Source organism: Solanum lycopersicum, chromosome 10, assembly GCF_036512215.1.
Source record: "Solanum lycopersicum chromosome 10, SLM_r2.1".
Lineage (NCBI taxonomy): Eukaryota > Viridiplantae > Streptophyta > Magnoliopsida > Solanales > Solanaceae > Solanum > Solanum lycopersicum.
Genome location: NC_090809.1, coordinates 35,977,572 through 36,000,351, shown reverse-complemented (window position 1 = coordinate 36,000,351; position 22,780 = coordinate 35,977,572).

Sequence of the window (22,780 nt, the reverse complement as noted above, 5' to 3'; positions counted from 1 at the left end):
CGAAGTAAACTTCAAACTCTGGGACTCATCAGAACCGGAGGAGGTATCCGTATTCGACCCCTTAAAGTGGGATGATGCTGGATCTGAAGCCTCTTCAGATCCATATACTCTATCATAACTCAAGGTAAACCTAAAAAGTGTGTCAGTCAGTGTGCGCTCCTCATAAGACCTGAAGGAAGTTACTGCGACAGACGCCACCTTTTTGGGTGGCTCGAGTGGCTATAGCAGCTAGTGTTGGGGTCAGGGTTCCCTAGGGCACGTATTTCGGATCCCGTTCATCGTTAGAACTACCAATCATTCGGTATGATCGTGCCACACTAGGAACTACCCCAATAATAGACAATGTTTTGTTTGGGGACCATATATACTTGAAAAACAACTTGTTGGTATCATTAAAATAGAACTAAGCATGTAATATAATCAACTCAGAACCTGGAAAAGCAAGACAAATGTCATTTTCAGAATAGTTGTACTAGGAGACCAGCATTATCGATATACTGCCGATTCATCGACGGTCGGTCAATAGTGTATGTTAGTGGACACTTTGCAAATTGAAAAAGTTACATTCCATATACCTTTCAGATAGAAATGATAGACGTGGAGAATGGTCCATCGTCTAAATGACAAACCATAGTTCGATTCCTTCGTCTACAAATTTTAGTAATTCAAAATTTGTCAGGAATCTAAGTTTTAGTTAGAAACAACGGATGTGTAGAATGGACAGTCGATCGATTTACGAACCGTAGTCCACTTCCGTAGTTCCAAAGTTATGCATTTTGAGACGTTATCCATTGACTGACCATATTGATGGTCCGTCGATGAACCGACGATCGGTAGATGGGGTCTCGTGCTGATGGTCAAAGTCATATTACAAGGTTTGATTTTAAACACAGATTTTTACAACATTAAGCAAATTACAAGTTGACCCAACACATAATACAAATATAAGATAAATTCGTCATCAATAGGGATTCTCTTTCACCTATTTCGATCACGGATTCTACGAGCCTATCACACCTTAAGTGACAAAATCAACAAATCATGTAGACATTGCACATATTCCACCTCCAACACAGTCACCTTCTATCATCTAAGGGACATAGAACCCATAATTTAACAATTTTAGCATGCAAGTTTGACACTATGTCAAGACCCGTATACAATTTATTCAACTCCAAATGAACGAGAATTCATTAAGCATAGGGAAATGAAATGCCAGGAAACTCTAGTGGAGTGAATGAGTGGGTGATCTTGCAACAACAAGACTTCGTGCCTGCCTTTGAACACCGGCTAGAAAAAAATGGAGTTGTAGTAGAATTTGGGGAGGTAGGGTTTTTGGATTTCTAGGAGTTTGGGAATTGTGGGGATGTTGAAGAAAAAGGAAGGGAGAGATATTGGGAGTTATTTAAAAGTATTGGAATAATGCGAGGGAAACAGTTGGGAGGTAATTTGAAAAGATATGGGAAGGGAACTGAATAGGTTTTTTTAACTTAGCTGGTCGGGTCGGGTTGGGTCATTGGTTTTTGTGAACTAACGAAACATCTCGACGGTCCGTATGTTAGTCGACGAGCCATCAATTGGACAATCGCTTTTGTAGATATTTTGACCAAAGTTTGCGACATACCTAGGATCTACGGACGCCATCGACTATCTGTGGATTAAGCAATGGCCTGTCCTTTGGTCCGTAGATCTTTGCACCAGATAAATTTCCGCATAATTCATGGGTTTGGTAACTACACATTGCACACCCATTAAGCTATTCTTTTTTGTGTTTGTCTTGACACATTTTTGACACGAACCCTAAACTACTCTCTAGCAAACATAATAAAAAAATAATACATGAAGGTGAATAAACAAAAACAAAACAAGAGAATGCACATATTTCTTCTACAGAAGCGATCCTTCATCACTAAGACTTCATAAAGGAGATATGATTCAACCACTTCATGGACACTCTCTGCATGCTCAAGGTAGATCTTCATTCTTTGCCCATTGACCGTGAACTTTTTACCCTATTTTTTCTACAACTCAACCGCCCTATGAAGGAACACATTAGTGACAAGGAATGGTCCAGCCCACTGGGACTTGTGTTTGCCTGGAAACAAGCGTAGCCTAGTGTTGAATAGAATCACCAAGTCCCCAACTGCAAATTCTCAATTATCAATGTTTTGGTCATGGTACTTCTTCATATTCTCTTTGTAGATGGCTTAACTTTCATATGCTTTTAAGAGAAACTCATCAAGCTCATTCAACCCATTAAGTCTCTACTCTACTACTTCAATCCAATCCATCTTCAGTTTCTTCATCGCCCACATAACCTTGTGCTCTAAATCAATATGCAAGTGTCAAGCCTTCCAATATACAAATTCATATGGAGACATACCTATGGGGGTCTTGTATGAAGTCCGGTAGGCCCAAAGAGCATCATCAAGCCTCCTTAACCAATATGTTCTATTAGCATTTACCCTTTTTCGACAGATTTGCTTTCTCTCTATTGGACACATCAACTTGTCCACTAGTCTGCGGATGGTACGGAGTGGCAACATTATGGTGAACCCCATATTTCTCCAATACCCCTTTGAACAACTTGTTGCAAAAAAGAGATCCCCCATCGCTAATAATGGTCGTAGGTGTGCTAAATATTTAGAAGATGTTCTTTTTCAAGAACGTGGTGACACTCTTCCCTTCATTGTTGGCACGTGTTATGGATTCTACCCATGATTCTACCAATTTTGACACATATTCTACCGCCACAACAATAAATTTCATCCGATGATATCTTACAAATGCCCCATAAAATCAATGCTTATACATCAAACAACTCAATCACTTGAATGGGATTTAATGAGAGATCTTTCCTCTTAGAAATTCCTCCATCTCTTTGGCACCAATGACATGACTTGGCAAACTCATGAGAATCATGGTGAATAATTGTCCATTAGTACCTAAACGGCAAAATCTTGTTGGCAATACAAATACCACTATGATGCCCATCCAAGGCGAGGAGTAGCACGCCTCAAAAACAGTTAACATCTCAACTTCCGGCACGCAACGACGAATAATCCCATCAACACAACTCCGGTATAAGTAAGGATTATCCCAAAAGAACTTTGTCAAATTATGCATGAAACTTTTCCTCTGATGGAAGGACAAGTTCGATGGGACTATATCACTTGTTAGATAATTCACTTAATTGGAGAACCATGGAATCAAATCATCAGAATCGGCCAATGCATGATCATCAGGGAAGGTATCATCAATTTAAGCCTTTTGACCCAACTCTTGCATTGTTGCATCCTTCAATCTGGACAAGTGATCCACAACATGATTTTTAGTCCCTTTTCTACCTTTCACCTCAAAATAAAACTCTTGCAATAGTAGAACCCATCTAATCAACCTTAGTTTAGTATCCTTCTTTTCAATCAAATACCTCAAAGAAGAGTGATTAGTATGTCCTATGGCTTTCGTGCCAAGAAAATAAAAGCCAAATTTATTGAGAGCAAATAGTACTGCAATGAGTTCTTATTCACTTACATTTTAATTATTTTGTACTTTATTTAGGGCCTTAGTTACATAATAGATGGGGTGAAGGATTTTATCGCTTCTTTGTCCCATTACAACACAAAGAGCAACCGCACTAGCATCACACATCACCTAAAATGGTTTACTCCAATTTGAGGAAATAGTTATGGGCGCAGACAACATCTTCTCTTTCAACTCTCCAAATACCTTCACACAAGATTCATCAAAATATAATTTACGATCCTTGTCAACTAACCTGCCGTTGACACCTGCGTGACCCAGAAAACTTCTCACACCTTTTTATAGAGATGGGCAGAGGAAGTCTCTCTACAACCTTAACTTTTGTTATATCAATCTCTATCCCCTTCTCTGAGATGCGATGACCAAATAGAATACCTTCGTTCACCATAAAGTAGAAGTTTCCAAGTTTACCACAATATTGGACTCTTCACATCTATTGAGAACCTCGTCCAAGTGACCCAAACACTGATCAAAGTAGTATCCAACAAACTAAAAAATCATCCATAAAAACCTCAATATTTTCCTCCACCATATCAGAGAATATTGAAATGATACATCTTTTAAAAGTAGCTGATGCATTTCACAACCCTAAAGGGCATCCTCTTGAAGTCCAACGTACAATAAGGGCAAGTAAACGTGGTCTTCTCTTGATCCTCTAGTGCAATAGAGATTTGACTGTACCCCGAATAACCATCATGAAGATAGTACCATCCTTTTCGTTAAAGTCTATCTAACAGATGGTCCATGAAGGGCATAGGTAAATAGTCCTTCCTAATCCATGCATTATCTTTCCAGTAATGCATAAAAACTCTCCATCCAGTCACCGGTCTCATTGGAACTAGCTCATTTCTCTCATTAGAAACTACTGTCGTTCCTCCATTTTGGGCACGCACTAAATATGGAAAACCCAACAACCATCTGCAATAGGGTATATGACTCCGGCATCTAACAACTTAATGATCTCCTTCTTCACTACCTTTGCATAGGTGGATTCAGATGTCTCTAGTGCTTAATACATATCTTGTGATCGGACATGAGTTGAATTTTTTGTGATCAAATACATGCTGGATCCAAATAATGTCCGCAATAGTCCAACCAATTGCTCGTTTGAAACTTTTTAACACTTCTACAAGACACTCTACTTGTTTCACATTCAAATTTGATGCAATGATTACCGTCAAAGTGTCATCTCTTCCCAAGAATACATACCTCAGATGAGGTGCTACAGCCTTAATCTCTAACTTTAGAGATTCCTTAATAGATGGTCTCGCGGGTGGAGACTCGTGATGCTTCATATCTAACTCCAGTTTCTTTAGTTTTGACCGAAAGTCTCCTTGTTCAAGTGCTGCAACCAAAGACCCATACTCTTCAATACCATCACTCTCAAAATTCATGATCGCTACTGCTAGTGCCTGAACACAAAGGAGCTCTTTGATTTGTACTTCAAACGTACTCTCAACCCTGTAGGTTATAGAAGATACTATTTGGAGCTCGCCACTTTGCTTTGTTTACATAAAAATATTGAACATTGTTTCTCTATTGTTCAACCTAAACTTCATCTGCCCTTTTTCCATATCAACTAAGCCACGACCAGTAGAAATGAACGGCCTCCCAAGCATCTCAAAATCCACCTCACTGTCAAGAATAACAAACTCGACTAGAAATATAAACGACTGCAAGTTCATGAGCACATCATGGAATATTTTAATAGGCCTCTTCACTGTTCAATGGATGATTACTAACCGCATTGAAGTGCGCTTCGAGTCACTTAACGCTAATTTATTATAAATGGAGATAGACATGAGATTTATACATGCACAAAGATCACATAGTGTTTTAGAAAAGTGTACCAAACCAATGGTACATGGAATAGTGAAGGCGCTGGATCTTCTTTATCATGTAAAAGAGACCTTGTAGCAATACAATTTTTATGCTTCGTTTGGTCATCATCCTTAAAACATACCAATCTCTTTTTTGTAACCATAACCTTCATAAACATGGCATACATGGGAAGTTGATCTAAAGCTTCTATGAGTGGGATATTTATGTAAAGCTTCTATCAGTCTTCTTCACCAATCATATAGGAAATGGTGGTGGTGCTATAGCAATGGGAATTACTTTTTGGGGTCTCTCATCTTACTTCACATATTTTTCCACCAATTCACCACTAGTTTCCACTACCTCTTCATCTTTACTTATCTCATCTTCTACCACAGACGGCATAGGTGAATCATTGGTTTTTTTACCTCCTCTAGTAGTGATTTACATGCAATGTCCATCACTTTTACGATTTTGAATTGTATTGTAAGTAAGAGTGACCGGTTGTCATGGATTTAGAGTAGTGGATAGTTTTGCCATTTGTAACTTAAGATTCTTGATTTAGAGCGCATGTGCATCCACCTTTTGCCCGATATTAGCAAAATGACCTCTAAATTCCTTGGCTTTCTCATTATTTGCATAAAACCACCTCATAATCTTCTACAACATATCTTCAACTTGCGACATACTACCTCCACCATCCTCAGGAGAAACTTCTCGATAATTTGGCAGAACATAGGGTCCACTTTGATCGTTTCTTTAACAATAGTTACCCTGATTGTAGTTTTTATCACGGTTGTAGTTTCCATCTCGAACATAATGACCTAATCTATTGTAATTCCCATAGTTCCGACCTTGATTTACATGACCTTATGGCCAATTATCTTTATTGGAGCCTTGGAATTTCTATCGAAAACCACCCATCTTATTATTCACTACATTTAATTTCCCTGCACCTTCAGTTACATGTTTCAATACCACTCCAAGACTTATTGTTGCAAGAGATTTTCTCCAACTTTTCTGTGTTCTCATATGTACACTCACCATAATAACAACCTACAATAGTATCGAGCACTGCCTTATTCATCTTTCCCCCGATAGAAGTACTCTTTCAAGAACTCATCATCAATGCAGTGGTTTGGGGCACTTCTCAAGTAAGCAGTAAATATGTCACAAGCGCTACTCACCGACTCCCCAAGTACTGCCACAAAGTAGTGCACTCTATCTTTGTGCTTGAGATTTTTGAAAATCGGGTATTACCATAATAGGAAAACATCCCTCAACTGATCTCAAGTATAGATATAATTGTAGGGAAACAGAGTAAACCATATGGCGGACTCTCCTCTCAATGAGAGTGGAAAACTCTTCAACCGATGACGTCCATGTCATAGTCTTTCCTCCCTACACAACTCTTGCACATAGACCTCATTTTTGCGATGTGAGCATGTGGATCGTCAGATGGTAGCCCTGAAAACAAACATTTGGCTATAGGCATCTGCATCAAGCTACTAGTTACCACGAATGTGTGAACCTGCAGTAGAGGATGTAGGACAAGAGGCCATCAAAAACAGTGATTTTAATGTTTCCCCTATTAAAATCTTGATGGCGTGGGACGGGAGGTTGCCTCCTAAAAGCATCATCACCCAGGTTTCCCAAAATCACTTGTTTGTATGCATATACTGGTAGGGGAAGCTGATGGTTGATCCTATCACCAAGAGTAGAGGGGTTCTGTGGACTATTCATTCTTTGGAGTGTACGGTTTATTTAGGGATCAAACGGAAGTATTGGTTCTCCTTGGCTATGTGTACTTGGTATACACTACATCTATACTTTAAAGAAACAAAAACAAAAGAAAAAAGTAAAATTAGGAATTGTTGACTAAAATTTAATAATGTTATTAAAGTTACTCTAAAAGCCACTTTCGCGGCAGTGGCTCAAAAATTTGATACGCTCAAATTACAAATCCCTAAATAAGCGTAAGAGATCATAACATGAAAAGAACTTAAGTATTAGGTTGGGCTCGATCGTACGAGGAAAATTGTTTACAATTAACTTTAATATACAATTACTTCTATTTAGCCAAGTTCTTTTTGAAAATAGTAATTCAAGAGGGGTGTTTGTAAAACAAAAGTCTTTTAATATTACTAAATTAACCAACTAAAAGGATCAAATCTTTTGTGTTCATTAAGTTTGAGATAAACTACGGTATAAGTGATAAGTCAGGTATCTCTAAGTCCTTGGTCCGTTATCTAGAAAAATTTCACCCCATACATTGGTTTGGCTACGAATGTTTAAGTTACTAATTCTTACATTTACATCATATTACGCATCATATTCGATGCATGACTTAGTTATTACATCGGACCAATCAAGACTTACCTATTAGATAGTATCCCACAAAATTAATGTCGATATTTTTTATTCTATAAACTACCCTTGGTCCGGCAATTACCAATAAGGTGATGTTTATTGTGTACACTCGTTAAAAAGTCTTCTAGACAGAAGAATTATCAATACATGGAATAACATATTTTAGAATTTTTATTAAGCTAGATTTACATTGTTAATCACACAAGGTTCCCACAACCGTAGTTGTGGATTTACTTACCCAAATCTTAGAAAAACACAATTCATGGTTGATAGGTAATAAATCATGAACGTACTTTGAAAATTTTGATGAAAATCCATAAATTCAACTTGAATCCACAAAAATCACTTGAAAACCAATCTAGAAATTTTGATTAATGCTAAAATTGCAAAAAGAAATCTCCAAGAACAAAACTACGACAAAAGTAATAGAATCCAACCCCCAAAACAAGATTTTACAGCCTATTTACAAAAAATTATCCTAAATTAAAAATAATTCTAATAAGGAAAGTGTGCAAAAAATGCGGCTCAATTGACAACCCGCATAGACGGTCTATTGGTCAAACGATTAAGAGTCGACTGCGTTCATAAATCCATACTCAGCATTTTTTAGCCTTCAAATTGCATATTATTTTAATCCAATTGAGGGACCAATATCACGGTCCATCGACTCACATATGGTCAATCTATGCCTCTCGTCATTCCATACTTACTTTTTCTTCAAAATCAGGTACTGGGACTTTCTCTGATAAAATAAACGATTGACCCGGACGGTCCTTCAATCAATCGATAAACTGTTAATCCTTCCGTAGCCCCACACTTGGTCAGAATTCCCTTAGTTGCTTCGACATGCTTTAACCTCAAATCGATGATCATCATCTATGATTCGTCGATGAGACGACCAAACGTCTATGGCCTTCGTGGTTCACTTCTGCACTAAATCTCCACACCCTTCGCCATTTTTGTTTTGGACACCTTTCCTACAAAATAAAGATAAAAACATATTAAAATTACTATAAAAAGTCTTAAGACACATGGAAATCTAAAGGAAAAAGCATTGAACGTACACTGAAAAAATAGTACATCATTGAACGAGGTGAATGTGGTGTTGGAGTGACTTCCAAGTTAACCTACGACCCACTAGCCTCTGATGCGACATGTTTCTTAGATGGAGAAGTTGTAAGGGGGCAGGCCTGTTTGCATTCTTGATTCTTGGTCGATGTGATATGGTTCCGGTAAACATGACCAGAGTTCGCATGATTACAAATGATTGACACATTATTGGGTACTTGGACTTCCCCTGCGTTTGAACAACGTCAAGACGCCTTGCCTTAAGAATGATGTCACCCTATCTATCGTCGTGAAGGCTCACTAAATCTATGAAAGATAACTTTAGTTAAATAATAATCAGTGTTTCCTTAACAGATAGTGGAGTCAACCACAAACCGCAAAGTCCATCATGCAAAAGAAAGAAAAACTCACAAACCGACGAGAAAAAGAAAAAAAAATATAATTCACATTTTATTTACTCACAAACAAAAGTCGAGGTTGAGGTTCAGTTTGTGGTTTAAAGTTCGTGATTTCTTATTAGGATGCTTATTTTTCATGAATAATTTTCACAAGAGGTAACACTCAATATCTTTTTTTATTTTTATTGTATTTTTATTTCTATGATTATATAATACTTGATTCCAACGTAATCAAGTTTGCTCGAAATTTAGGTGTGTTTAGTTTGAGACAATAATATTGAAATATTTCCTATTTGTTCTATCGTACATTATTTTTCACTTTATACCATATGTTATCAATTAAGTATCTTTTGTGTTCAACACAAAATCAACTAATTTTGTAAAAGAGTTAGTCTAATAGTTTGTTTAGTAAACTGCATAAAAAATATTTATTTTAAAAAATTAACAGATGAAAGAGTTGCAAATTTTTATTTTTTATTGTAATTGTCTTTTGTCATAACTTGCAAGTAAACTAAAGTGTAAATGCATTCAGATCAATTTAAATATGAAAATAACCCTTTTTGTTTGTTTGAGATTTTAAACTTTAATTATTTAAATCGTAGTCATGAATATAAATAGTATAAAATAATATAGTCACCAATAATACGCTTAAATGTTCTAGCAATAGGTAAATATTTGTATCAATTAAGAATGTGGTTACACATTTTTTTTGAAACACTTAAAATAAATCTAAGGATGCAGTTATGCACCTTAGCCAAATTATTGTAATACTTATCTTTCATTAATTTAAACCAATAGGTGTAAATTAAGATTATTAGGTGTGATGAACTAGAGAGGGGAAGACAATTATGTCTCCACATATGAAGATCGCGAATGAAATAATGCCTCCGGTTAAAGACTAATAAGAATTCTAACAATTAAAAATAAGCAAAACCTTACATATAGAAACAAATTATCCAAAAACGTATAAAGATAAGTATAAGTTAATGAAAGCGACCATGCTATAACCACGTGACTCGAGGGATGCCTAATGTCTTCCCCTTGCTCAAAAGAATTTCTTATCCGAATTTTTGGTTCGCAGACCAAACAAAGAGTCATTTCCTTTTGGTTAGGGATTAAATATAAAGGTATCTTGGAACAGCATAACTCAATCCCAAGTGGCAACTCTGAAAAAATTAAAATAATCATCAAATCAATACCGTCACTTAAATTGGAAAAACTTTTCCGCCGTAGCGCAAAAAGAGGTTTGACAATTGTTCTAGCATGTTTTATAACTTGTCCCACATTTAAATTGTTGTGGTTTAGTATTACTACTCACTGAGCTAGAATGTTTTTACAGAGAACTCAGTTGGTATTGAGGAGGATTTCATTAACTAGAGAATGTGACTTTGTAGTATCTGGTGAGCCCCGCATTACATTGCCTTGCATGAGAACATTTGATTGGCTATGTTTATTTAGTTCTTTTAAACTCTCAAAGTGTATCCATTTGTCAGTTCTTATTTAGAGTTATGATATTCCTTTGAATTGTAGTCAAGTGAGTAGTTTGAACCTCTTTTTCATATTTGGAGATGAATTGATTTCGTTGCGTGACAATCAGATCATTGGTGGATATTATGTTTTGGCTTATAGTTGTTATTATTTTTGTTGTGAATTATCGAGACAAGGAAAATTCATGATAGGTATGAAAACAAAGGAAACTCTGCCTGATTTTTTGTAGAATTCTAGTAAGGCTTGCTTTGGGATTCTCCCCTTAGCGCCGGTCATGATCCTTAATTGGGTTGTGACAATTCCACCAGACTAGACTTTGATTTGTAGAAAGTTCTACGGGTCATGGACCAATCACATAGAAAGAAGGAAAATTATTTTGGAAATCAAGTCCCAATAACCCATTCGACGATTAACCATGATGGTTGATCAAATGGATTACGGGTCGTAGAAGGTTCCGTAGAAAGGTGCCAAACTTAGTGAAAATTTAAGTTGAAAGTTGAGGTTTACAGATGGGATCTAAAGACCATGTGAAGTATTACGGTTCGTACAAATGATTCGTAGGATTTTCCTTTGATTTTAGGATCCATACACTCGACCTACGATTCACTAGTAAGTTCCTAGGAATTTCTATATTGCCCGTTGGTCGAATCGTAAGACTAATTGGTAGTTATTTTGAATGGTGTTTTGGTCATTTCTTATACACCTAATTCATACTACGTTGTTTTTCATATAAATAATCTCAATAAAACATATTTTATCCCCATATCATTCCCAAGTTCCTCTCAAAGGATTTTCTCCCTAAAGATTTCAAGGATTTTAAGGTTCTAAAAAATCAAGTCTCCTTCTCATCACTTGCTTAGTGATTATGTAGGGCATCATCAGTGGATTTCATTCATCCATTTAGCTCAAAGGTTTCTCAGTTTCTTCAAATCAAATTTTAATTAAGTTTCTTAGATTTTCATTCAATTCCTCATAGGTTCTATTGGTGTGGACTCAATTGATTTATTATTTTCTTTTTATGATTGTTGAGATTCAATTACATTCTTTTCAACTAATTCTTGATGAACTCACACATTGATCATGATTTTTACTATGAACCCTAATTTACATGAATGTATGATGAAGTTATGAAGTTATGAATGAGGTTTTCATGAACTTATGCATGATTTACGAAAATAATTGTCTTATGATCTCGGTTGATTTAAGATTTGAATCAATGAAATTGTGGAAGGTTTTCTCACATTAAGGAATCATGGTTTGGCGAAAGGTTTTCTCACTCATGCTTGATTCAAGTTTTAATAATCTATTCTACAATGTTTTTATCTTGGATTAATAAATTAATTGTACTTTTCCATGGATGATTACATGCTTATGATTGTGAGTAATTCCGTTTGGATTTTACTTACCATGGAGAGGATATTGAGATCAAGACTCTCTAGTTAGTTTAGGTCGACTCTCTCGAAGCAATTTTTTGTCCCTAACTATGTGCCTCCGCGGGATTTTTCTTAAGTAACATAGATAGTGGATCCACCCAAGGTAAAATTCAATATCATTACCTAGAAAGTGATGATATCTCTTTTTAGTGTGGGAGCAAGACATCGGATTTCATTTTATACTCACATAGTCTATGTTGATTAATAGTAAATATCTCATTAAACGAACTAAGTTATTTTTGAAAGTTTTATGAAGATTTCGTGATTATTTTAACATGCATTGAGCTTGAACATGATTTATGATGTGTCTTTAAAGTATTATCATGTTCAGTTTTGTCATGCATTCCATGTTTTCGATTATGTCCTCTTATTATCAGGTCTCGTGTTTCATTGAATTTCTCTCATATTTAGTACATTCTATATACTAATACATACTTGTATGTACATTGTTTAACTAATGTATGGCTTGATGACTCTTATCTCTCCGTTCGTGGCTAGTTGAGCACTTTAGAAAGTTGAAGGCATGGTGATTCCTTATACTTTAAGGATGATGTCACCTTTATTATTTTCTTATGTCTACATGTTTTGAATATTGTTTGTTGTGTACCGGTTACTTCCCAATCACTCCTTTTGATATAAAAGATGATTTGTCAAGACCAAAACTTTCATTTTTAAATGTCAAACTTTTTTATTAATATGAGATTCTTTACTTTTGCATATTACTATGCTTATATGCATGTCAAATGCCTTGTGTAGGGCCTCTCAGTCTATTATTCACCATTTCACGGCTACAATATACTTTGGATCATGACATTTGTAGAGGATCTTACCTCTTTTTGAATTGAAGACCCAAAAATAAGAGTTGATGAGTATTACACTTGGAGTATTTGTTTTCCCAATATAGTGGCCTTTCTCCTCGTAATAGCTCCAAAACTTCCAAAGGTAATGCTAAGGATTCCTTATAATTCAGCTTAGAACTTGAATTCACGGTCTAGAGGAAATTGATTTAGAATTAATCTTTTTGGAAGCCATATCAATAGTCTTTGATACTTGAAAAGTTGAAGTGAGAGGTAGAGATTGTCCCACTAGGCGTGTTAGACTTTATAGAAAATATAATTCACATTGAGAAAATAATAATCAAGATTGAAAAATGTAGCAACAATCATAATATTTTATTTCAAATATCGTTGTTATAATTGCTATGAATCAACTTATTCGTTAATTTGAATATAAATTCAAGGGATCGTAAACTCTATGTTTAATCTTGATGAACTTGATCTTATATTGTACATGAATTCAATGGACGTCATGCTTAATCTTGAATATACTCTTGATGTAGTTGAACTTGATCTTGGCTTGTACTTTAATTCAAGGGCTTTTGAGCGAGTTTTTGAATTTGTTGGTCTTGATCTTGAGTCGTTCTTGAACTTATAAATTGCAGAGAAATTTGTGGCATTTGATCCACGAGCTCTGTCGGGCCCCTTGTTAGTATTCTGATGTCTTTTCTTAATTATGAAGACCCCTATTTATAGTTTTAGAATGACGAAATTTTGATGAAAATGATTTTTTCTTTGGCCAATCAAATATAAGTAACATGACATGTTGAGTTTAGTAAATCATTTGTAGGTCAAACCAATTGACTAACCCAATGAAATTGAGTCTTAATTAAATTTATATTTATTTAATTTAATAATTAATCCAATTATATTAATTCATAATATTATCTAACTAATAATATATCTTGAATTTATTATATAACCAAATCATTTTATAATTTATATCCATTTAATTTAAAATGATTACACTTACACTTTTCTCTTGCTTGATTATGTTTTTGTAGTAAGAACATTTGTTATAAGAAAAACGTTGATGGCTTTTCAAAAACATACAAGAATTGGGAAACAAAATGCAAAAAGCATGTTTTCCCCTGGCGAAACATTTCAATTTTTTTTGGACTAGAACACATGGTCTTGTCTATCTATAACCTACGACATCCAATGATACTACTCTCTCCACATTTCACTTTATTTATTTGATTTTAATTTGATACAAAATTTTATTTGATTTGTACGTGATTTTGAATTTTAAAATATTAAGAAGATTTTTCAATCTTGAGATATTAAACTAAAAATATGTAGAATATATCATTTTGTATTTTAATCTCATAGTCTTAATTCTATCATGTAAAAGTTATAAGTAAAGAAGAGATAAGAAAAAAAGGACAAACAAGTTGAAACAGGGAAATCAAGTACAAATAGTTATTTTCTTTAAGATAAAATTTTCTTTAAAAAAAAATAAGTTATAGGAGACGTATAAATAAAATGATTAAAAGAAGACCTAGTTTATTTTTTATTTGGAAAAAAGGTCAAATATGTCTCTTAACTATTCAAAATTGGTAAATTTCGTAACCTTGAATTGGTAAAATCTCAATGAAGAAGACGAGAGAAATTGAATCTAGGGTTGTGGATTCAAGGTGTTTCCTCCTCAAATTTCTTGGGATTCACAATAAAGGTATGGGCATCCTTCATCTAGGAGTAGCTTGCACCCCTAGATTCCATTCAAAGTTATTTTTTGAAGTTTTCTAGTTCATGAGATATCCAAGGTTTTTACTCAACCTCGTGGGTTCCTTCATCAAACGTTTTCAAATGGTTATTAATGACAAATTATGGTTGTATTAGTGTTTAACGGATGATTTATGGTGAAAATACTATATGGAACAATGAATTCTCTCACTTCCTAAATCGTGCCTTTATGAAGTGAGTTTATCGATTATGAAAACTTATGAATAGAATATGTCTAAATTGCCTTGGGTTATTGAATTTTATCATCATCCATGTCTTAATTATAGTAAATTATAGTGTGTGTTGATGAATTGGAAATATGACCCTTAAAGGGCAAGTTATGATCAAATTACGTGTTGAGATAGAATTGTACTTGAGTTATTAATCCACTTGAAAGGTGGAGGTGTTTAATTACTATGTAATATTTTGATCATGGCCTCGAAACGCAAAGTATGAATAATTACTGTATGATTATGATTTGAAGCTTATCCATGTGAATTGAATGAAAGTGTTATGATCATGTTTAGAATGTAACAGTGTTGTGATTGAAGGTTTAGTCTCACTTGAACACTCATGAATGATGATGATGATGATTATGATAGAATGTGAAGGGTTTTGTTCAATGTATTGTACACATTGAATTAATTTACTCTTGTATGCTATTCTTGTGTAAATGAAAGTAATGTGAATTGATGTATCTTGAATTGGTAGGCTTAGACATCCTCTTCTTAAATGAATGAATGTATGTTTGAATGATGCACCTTGATTTGGTAGGCTTAGGCATCCTCTTCTTGTATTTTTATTGTATAATGTCTTAATGATTTGAATCGGTAGACCTATTGTTGGTAACCCTTTCATCAATGAATGGTAAATGTATTATAGGCTATGTCTTGAACTGGTAGACCCAATGTTAATGGCACCCTTCATGATGAGTCTAGGGACTAATGAATGCTAAACCTTGGACCGATAGACCTAGTGGTGACAACACTTCCATGTGTGAAATGATGATTCTTGTATTGATAAACCCAATGTAGATGGTACCCTTCTTGGAAAGTCAAGAGTTATCCTTATTGTACCTTGAATTGGTAGACTTTGTGTTAGTGACCCTTTCTTATGCAATGTATTTAGAGTTAGTAGACCCAATATTGGTAGCCCTCTCAAGTACAACAAATGTGAATGAATTACACTATGGGAATGAAATCTAAGGACCGAGCGGATATGATAAGATGAAAACTCTCCCAATGTTAGGATAGGTTCCAACGAACATCTTCCTATCCAATAACTATATGCCCACATAGGATTATATTAGCCAGTGTTTTCTACCAAAGCTAAGATATTACCTAGTCTACCTTAGGCAAGTAGACCACTTTTTACGGTGTGGGATCATATGACACCAGATTCCATGATCTAGCTCTCATGTATGTGTCGGTTAAATGCATATTCCAATCATCTGAGATGTGCATTATGGTTTCTTAAGAAGTTTTACGAAGTGTGGGTGATAGTATGGGATGTCATCCATGCATTGTACGAGTAGGTTTTAATAGGTCTTAGTGAGTTCTCTAATGTCTTAATGACTAATGTAAGAAAGTTCTCTAAATGAAGCTAATGATGAATGTTGAATCTTAAATGCCTAATCTGATGATGCATGCTATACTTGGGTTGTATTATGAGTTACTTTTCCTTGTCATGTCTTATGAAATGTTATGTCTCTTATGTATGAGTACGGGGCAAAGATAGAAAGGATGAATGATGAGTTCACTTTTGGTGACCTCAATGTGGTACTTTTGTGTGGATGGTGGTACGGGATGTTATCCATACATTGCACAAGGTATATCATGAGGGTTATTTGAAATGAAGGTCTAATGTGAAGGTAATGGTGTATAGGTTGATTATGTCTTTATGTGATTTTATGACTTGTGTGATGATTATACTTGTACTTTATGTCTCTTATATTAATTTACATGATTTTTCTAAAAAGTGGGCATAATGTATGGTTTAAATCGAAATATCCCTTTTAAAGCATGTTTTTGCATGGTCATCATACATAGTACATATTAGTGTGCTAACTCATATTTCTCTTATTTTACTACAAGTGTAGGTTCCGGTAAGTGAATTGAGTTCTCTCTAGTTGAACATTGGATTTGAGATTCTCCAAAACTAAGTGGCATGTACTCATAGATCGAGGAAAAGTTCTTGATGTTTCTTTTTCTTTCACATAATAGAAAGTACTAGATTTTCTATCGTAAAGGGTTGTGTCCTTACTTTTGTTTTCAAGACATTGTTTAGATGGACATGTGAGACTAGTAGACTTTCGTTATGTTTTAAATAAGTTTTGATTGTATGGATTTAATTGTGTTTTTAATTTCGTACTATTTTTCCTTATACCAAATGTTATGAATGCTATGAGTCTTGTATGTGACTTTTCGAGGACAAGTACGCCAAGTAACTTTGCGGGTATGGGCTCGTTTCGTGACAACAGAAAACCATGCATTGAGTCGTTCATGTCCATATTTCGGCATGAACCACATTTTAAGAAGTATTTTACAAACGTCTTGACTTCGTTTAAGACATGGCATTGAGTTGAGTAAGAGTAAAAGTGAAGTTCAGTTTCTTCAAAATATTATATGGGAACTAAGTATTCCCAAAGAGTAAATGTTTTCACATATAAATAAGAAAAGGAAACCTTGATTTCCAAAAAGTTTTTGAGCTAGTGTTCATAAAAGAGTAAATGTTTTCACAATTAAGCGAGAGAGAAAACTTTGATTTCCAAGATAACCTTTGAGTTGAGTTCTACAGAAATTATCTCAAATCACAGAATTTGTATGTTTTTAAACATAAGATCTAGTATCATATTTTGGGAGTAATATTAAGCACTGATATGAAGGAAAGTTCAGACAACTCACATCCCCCATAAACCATGTAGCACCATGGGTAGAAAATGGTCATACTTTTTAGATGATTTCTTAGTGATTTTAAACATAGACTAGTTGATCCACTTAGTAGTCAGGTTCTATATCGTTGGTAAGGCATATGACGGCCCTTGTAGCGTGAGGAAAAATGATGTATCATCACAATAACTCTTACGTGACGGTTGTCAATTAGAGAAACTCCCACAGAGATATTTTTATTTTTATATACACAAAGTTTACATGTATTTTCATATACAAACAAAATTTATATTGTACCCTTGCATACAAACTTAGTATATTGTATTCTTAAATACATTGAGTTGTTTTCTATTATTTTAAAACCTTTCCATACATTGCATCTCTTATATTTTCTTTATAATGAGTTGAGTATCCAGAGTTTGAGTACCATGAGTCGAGTGCATAATTATTGAGTTGAGCCTTATTTCACTGATTTGAATATTTCAATATTGATTTGAGTATCATATCTTATTGTTGAGTTGAGTTGAGTAAGTTTGAAAAAAAGTTAGTATATTTCCTTGTTATCAAGTTCAAGCATATGTTATGCTTTAGAATTCTTCTTACATACTCGTGCATTTTATGTACTGAGTCATTTGATCTGCATACTTTCATGATGAAGATTCAAGTATTCGAGATCATCAACAAGAGCTTCGTAGATACGACATGAAATTCGAGTTAGCTATGGTGAGACTCCTTACTTTCGGAGGACTTTATTTACTTTTCAGTTTTGTTAGGATGTCATGGGATTTGTCTCGACTTTCATATTTTTTATGAATAGGCTTCATAGATAGAAAGTAGAGTTAGAGAAGTTTGTGGCTTGTTGAATTTTCAGGGTTATTCATTTGAGTTAAGGATTTGTAAGTTTAATGAATTTATTCAATTTTTAAGCTTTTGCATGCTTGAGTTAGTCTTCCGCTTGTAGTCAGTCAGGTTGAGGGTTCTTTTGTGGTCCAGCAACGACCTTCAAGTGTCAGCCACGTCCAGGGTGTAGACATAGGTCATGATAGATCATGTTTCATGTTTTATTTCATTTCTCTCATACTTAGTGAATTTCACGTATTAATACATATTTGTGTGTATATTGTTTCACTAATGTAAGGCTTGATGACTATTATCTCTACTTTTGTGGCTAGTTGAGCCTTTTAGAGTGGCTAGTTGAGCCTTTTAGAGAGTAGAAGACTTGGTGGGTCCTCATACATCGAGGATGATGTCACCTTTATTGCTTTTTTATATTTATATCTTTCAAATATTTTATGTGGTGTACCAGTTAAATCCCGACTAATTCTTTTGATGTAATAGATGACTTTTCAATACTATGTTAGACTTTCTTTTTAAATGTCAAACTCTTTTCTTGATATGAGGTTCTGTACTTTTACCTATTACTATGTGTATATGTATAACAAGTGTCTTGTGTATGCGCCTCTCAGGATATTATATGTCATGTCACGTTTGAGATGTACTTTGAGCGGTGACATTTGTAGAGGACCTTACTCATTTTTGAGTTGAAGACCCAAAACTTAAAGTTGATTTGGATTATGCTTGGTGTTTGTTGTCCGAATATAGTGGCCTTGCTCCTCATGATAGGTTTTTTTTTTCATGATAACTTTGAAACTTCCAACGGTAATAGCAATGATTCCTTATACTTCATCTTAGAACTTGTCTTCAACGGTCTGGAGGAAGTTGATTGTAAATTGAACTTCTCCGAATCTATTTCAATATTTTTTTATGCTTCAAAAGTTTAGATGTGTGGTAGATTGTCCCACTGGGTATATCAGAATTTAGAGACAGTATAATTTGCATTGAGAAAATAATAATCAAGACTGGAAAATATAGCAAGAACCGTTATATTTAACTTCAAATATCAATAGTACAATCTCTATTTAATTAGATTATTCGTCTTTCTAAATATAAATCCAAAGGATCATAAACTTGATCTTGACTTGTACTTGGATTCAACGGAAGTTGAGCTGGATCTTGAATATAATCTTGGTGAACTTCAACTTGATATTGACTTATACTTGAATCCAAGGGTTTTTGATCTAGTTTTTGAATTTGTTGGACTTGATCTTGAGTCGGTCTTGAACTTGTAGCTTGTAGAGAAATCTGCGGCGGTTAGTCACAAGCTCTCTTTGGCTTCTTTTTAGAATTTGGGCATCTTTCCTAAATTATGATACTCCTAGTTATAGTTATAGAATGGAGGAGTTATTATGAAAATGATTTTTTCTTAGGCAAATCAAATTTAAGTGACATAGCATATTTGGCTTTAGTAAAGTGATTTCATCATTTGTACGACAAACCAATGGACTACCCCAATGAAAATGAGTTTTATTAAATTTATATTTATTGAATTAAAATAACTAATCTAATTATATTAATTCATAATATTTATATAACTTATATATCCTGAATTTGATATATAACCCGAATCATTTTATAAACTTGTATCCATTTAACTTTGAAAGATTGCACTTACACTTTTCTTTTGTTTCATTATGTTTTTGTAGTTAAAAAAGATGTTATTAGGAAAACGTTTATGGCTTTTCAAAAACATACAAGAATTGGGAAACAAAATACATAAATTTCCCAAGGCAAAACACTTCAATTTCTTAGACTAGCACACATGGTCTTGTCTATCTATAACCTATGACATTTGATGTTGCTACACTCTCCGCATTTCAATTAACTTATCTGATTTTAATTTAATAAGAAATTTTATTTTATTTGAACGTGATTTTGAATTTAAAAATATAAATAAATTTTTTCAATCTGTAGATATCAAAGTAAAATTAAAGTATGTAGAATATATCACACTGTCATTTAATCTCGTAGTTTTAGTCCTATCATGTAAAAGTTATAAGTAAAGAAGAGTTATAAAAGAAAAAGTAGGACAAACAAATTAAAACACGAAAATATAGTACATCTAATAATTTTCTTTAAGATAATTTTTTTTCTCACGAAAATATTAAATAAGTTATAGGAGCCGTATAAATAAAAAGAATAAAAGAAAACCTAGCTTATTTATTATTTCGAAGAAAAGATCAAATATATCTCTTAACTAGACTAATACACTCTATTAAACGATGTTAAGTGATGAAAAAATGAGACAAAATGTTTATTGGGTCAAAACCCAATTGTATTGTGCTCATATATTTTTATGTACTAGTTTCTAGGTACGCGCCACGCGCGTGTGGCCATATAAATAAAATATTTTTATGAAGATTGTATATTAACAATATTTTAAAGTTATATTATGTGTTATAAAATAGAAAATACAAATTACATGTTCTTAAAATTGATAATTATTCTATATGGTGTTTTTATTTCTAAGATCCAAAATTCAAAAAACTATACAACTACAATATTTAAATGAATAAGTGAAATGTTATGTGCTACATTAATGAAATGTGGGTAAAATCAGTAACATATAGAAATCTTTTACCGTAAAATTAATGTTGTGTGTTGCACATATTAAGCCCTAACAAGGAAATTATATGATAAGTGTCATGAGTGTATCCTTTTGCTTGGAAAATTTCCTTGACGAATCCAACAACATCCATAGCTTATATTCTTGGACGAATCCAATAACATCCTTAACTTTAACATTGATTGAGAGAAAACTCCTTAGAGAAATGATATATTCTTCTTTAGAGCCCATAAAAATGGAGAGGGTACTCGAGGATAATGAAAATTATTCTTGGCTTTATATAATACTTTCACATTAAATGATTAATTAGTCTCTTTAGCTTCTTTTCGTGTATTTATTTATCATTGAAAATAACATATATTAATATATTAACTATGAGATTCATTGTATTGAAATCTACAACTTTTAAGATTCTAGCAATGTAAAGATAATTGCTTCTATATTTTAGTTAATGTACCATTTAAATCTCTACCTATTTGTTCTCATTAACTAACATTTGTCTCTTCATTTTCTTTAACGTTTAGATTATTTAATTTTCATAACTGTTCAAATATTCTCAATTCATTAAAAGTAAAAAAAGTTTACTGCTGAATATTTTTGAAAAATAAAATAATCAAATATGAATATAACTTTTTTATTTAGTATAGGGATAAAATGGTAATTCAACTTTACATCTTGGAGCTTCCCATATATAATATAATATAATAACTATTGAGTCACTTGTATGATTGACATTTGAGATTCAACAATTTTGATTAATTGCCACATTGAACCTTTTTTTGTTATTGGGCATACAGTGTTTTCAAAAAAAAAAAATTGAGGCGAGTCTCGCGGCCGGCGAGGTGGAGCATTCAAAAACTTTTTGGGGCACAAAATAAAGATGTAGATCCATATGGCGTAAGTCCTAAAATTTGGACTGTAAACTCCAAACTTAAAAACATATGCCCTAGGCGTTTATTTATTATTATTATTTTTGGTTTTTAAACCTTTTTTGCTTTAAATTATATTTTTTTTATAATTGGTGTAATGTTAATTCTCAAATAGTAATGTAATACTTTTTTACTTTATTATTAGTTATTAATACCTTTCTCAAATAAAAATCATAATATTTTTTCTATATATTATAAGTTATTTATTGAAGATTAGTTGTAAAATAATTGAAAGTTTTATTTTTGCTTATTTTCTTACTAATAAAAGTATAAAATTTAATATACACCAGACTATGCTCCGTAGATCCATCTGACTTACAATCATATGTCTTGCATCTCGTCCCGTATTACACAAAAATATCGCTTCACTCCCCCACCTTTTAAGACACTGATTGGGAGAGTATGACTTGATTTTGTTCTATCACATGACTATGCTTCTTGGGTTGCATTCAAGTTTGATGTGTCACATACTCTCAATGGCGTCGCGTCATAGTAGTCCCAACTCATCATTTTTGTTCGTAACATATCAGCTTATAAATTATAATTATAATTCACGATACTAGTAATCTTCAAAATCAAGAAAAGCTAAGCAAAGTTTCTCTATGACAAGTTATGACTTATATCACAATAATTTGCACTTAATAATCCATTTTGAGACAAAACATACACAAGGAATAGAATAGCATTGTAAAAATAAAGTTGTATACCAACGTAAGCCCTAATTGGCGTACAGAAATGACCATATATATATATATATATATATATATATATATATATATATATATATATATATATGGTTGTGCATGATGCTAAATAGAGTG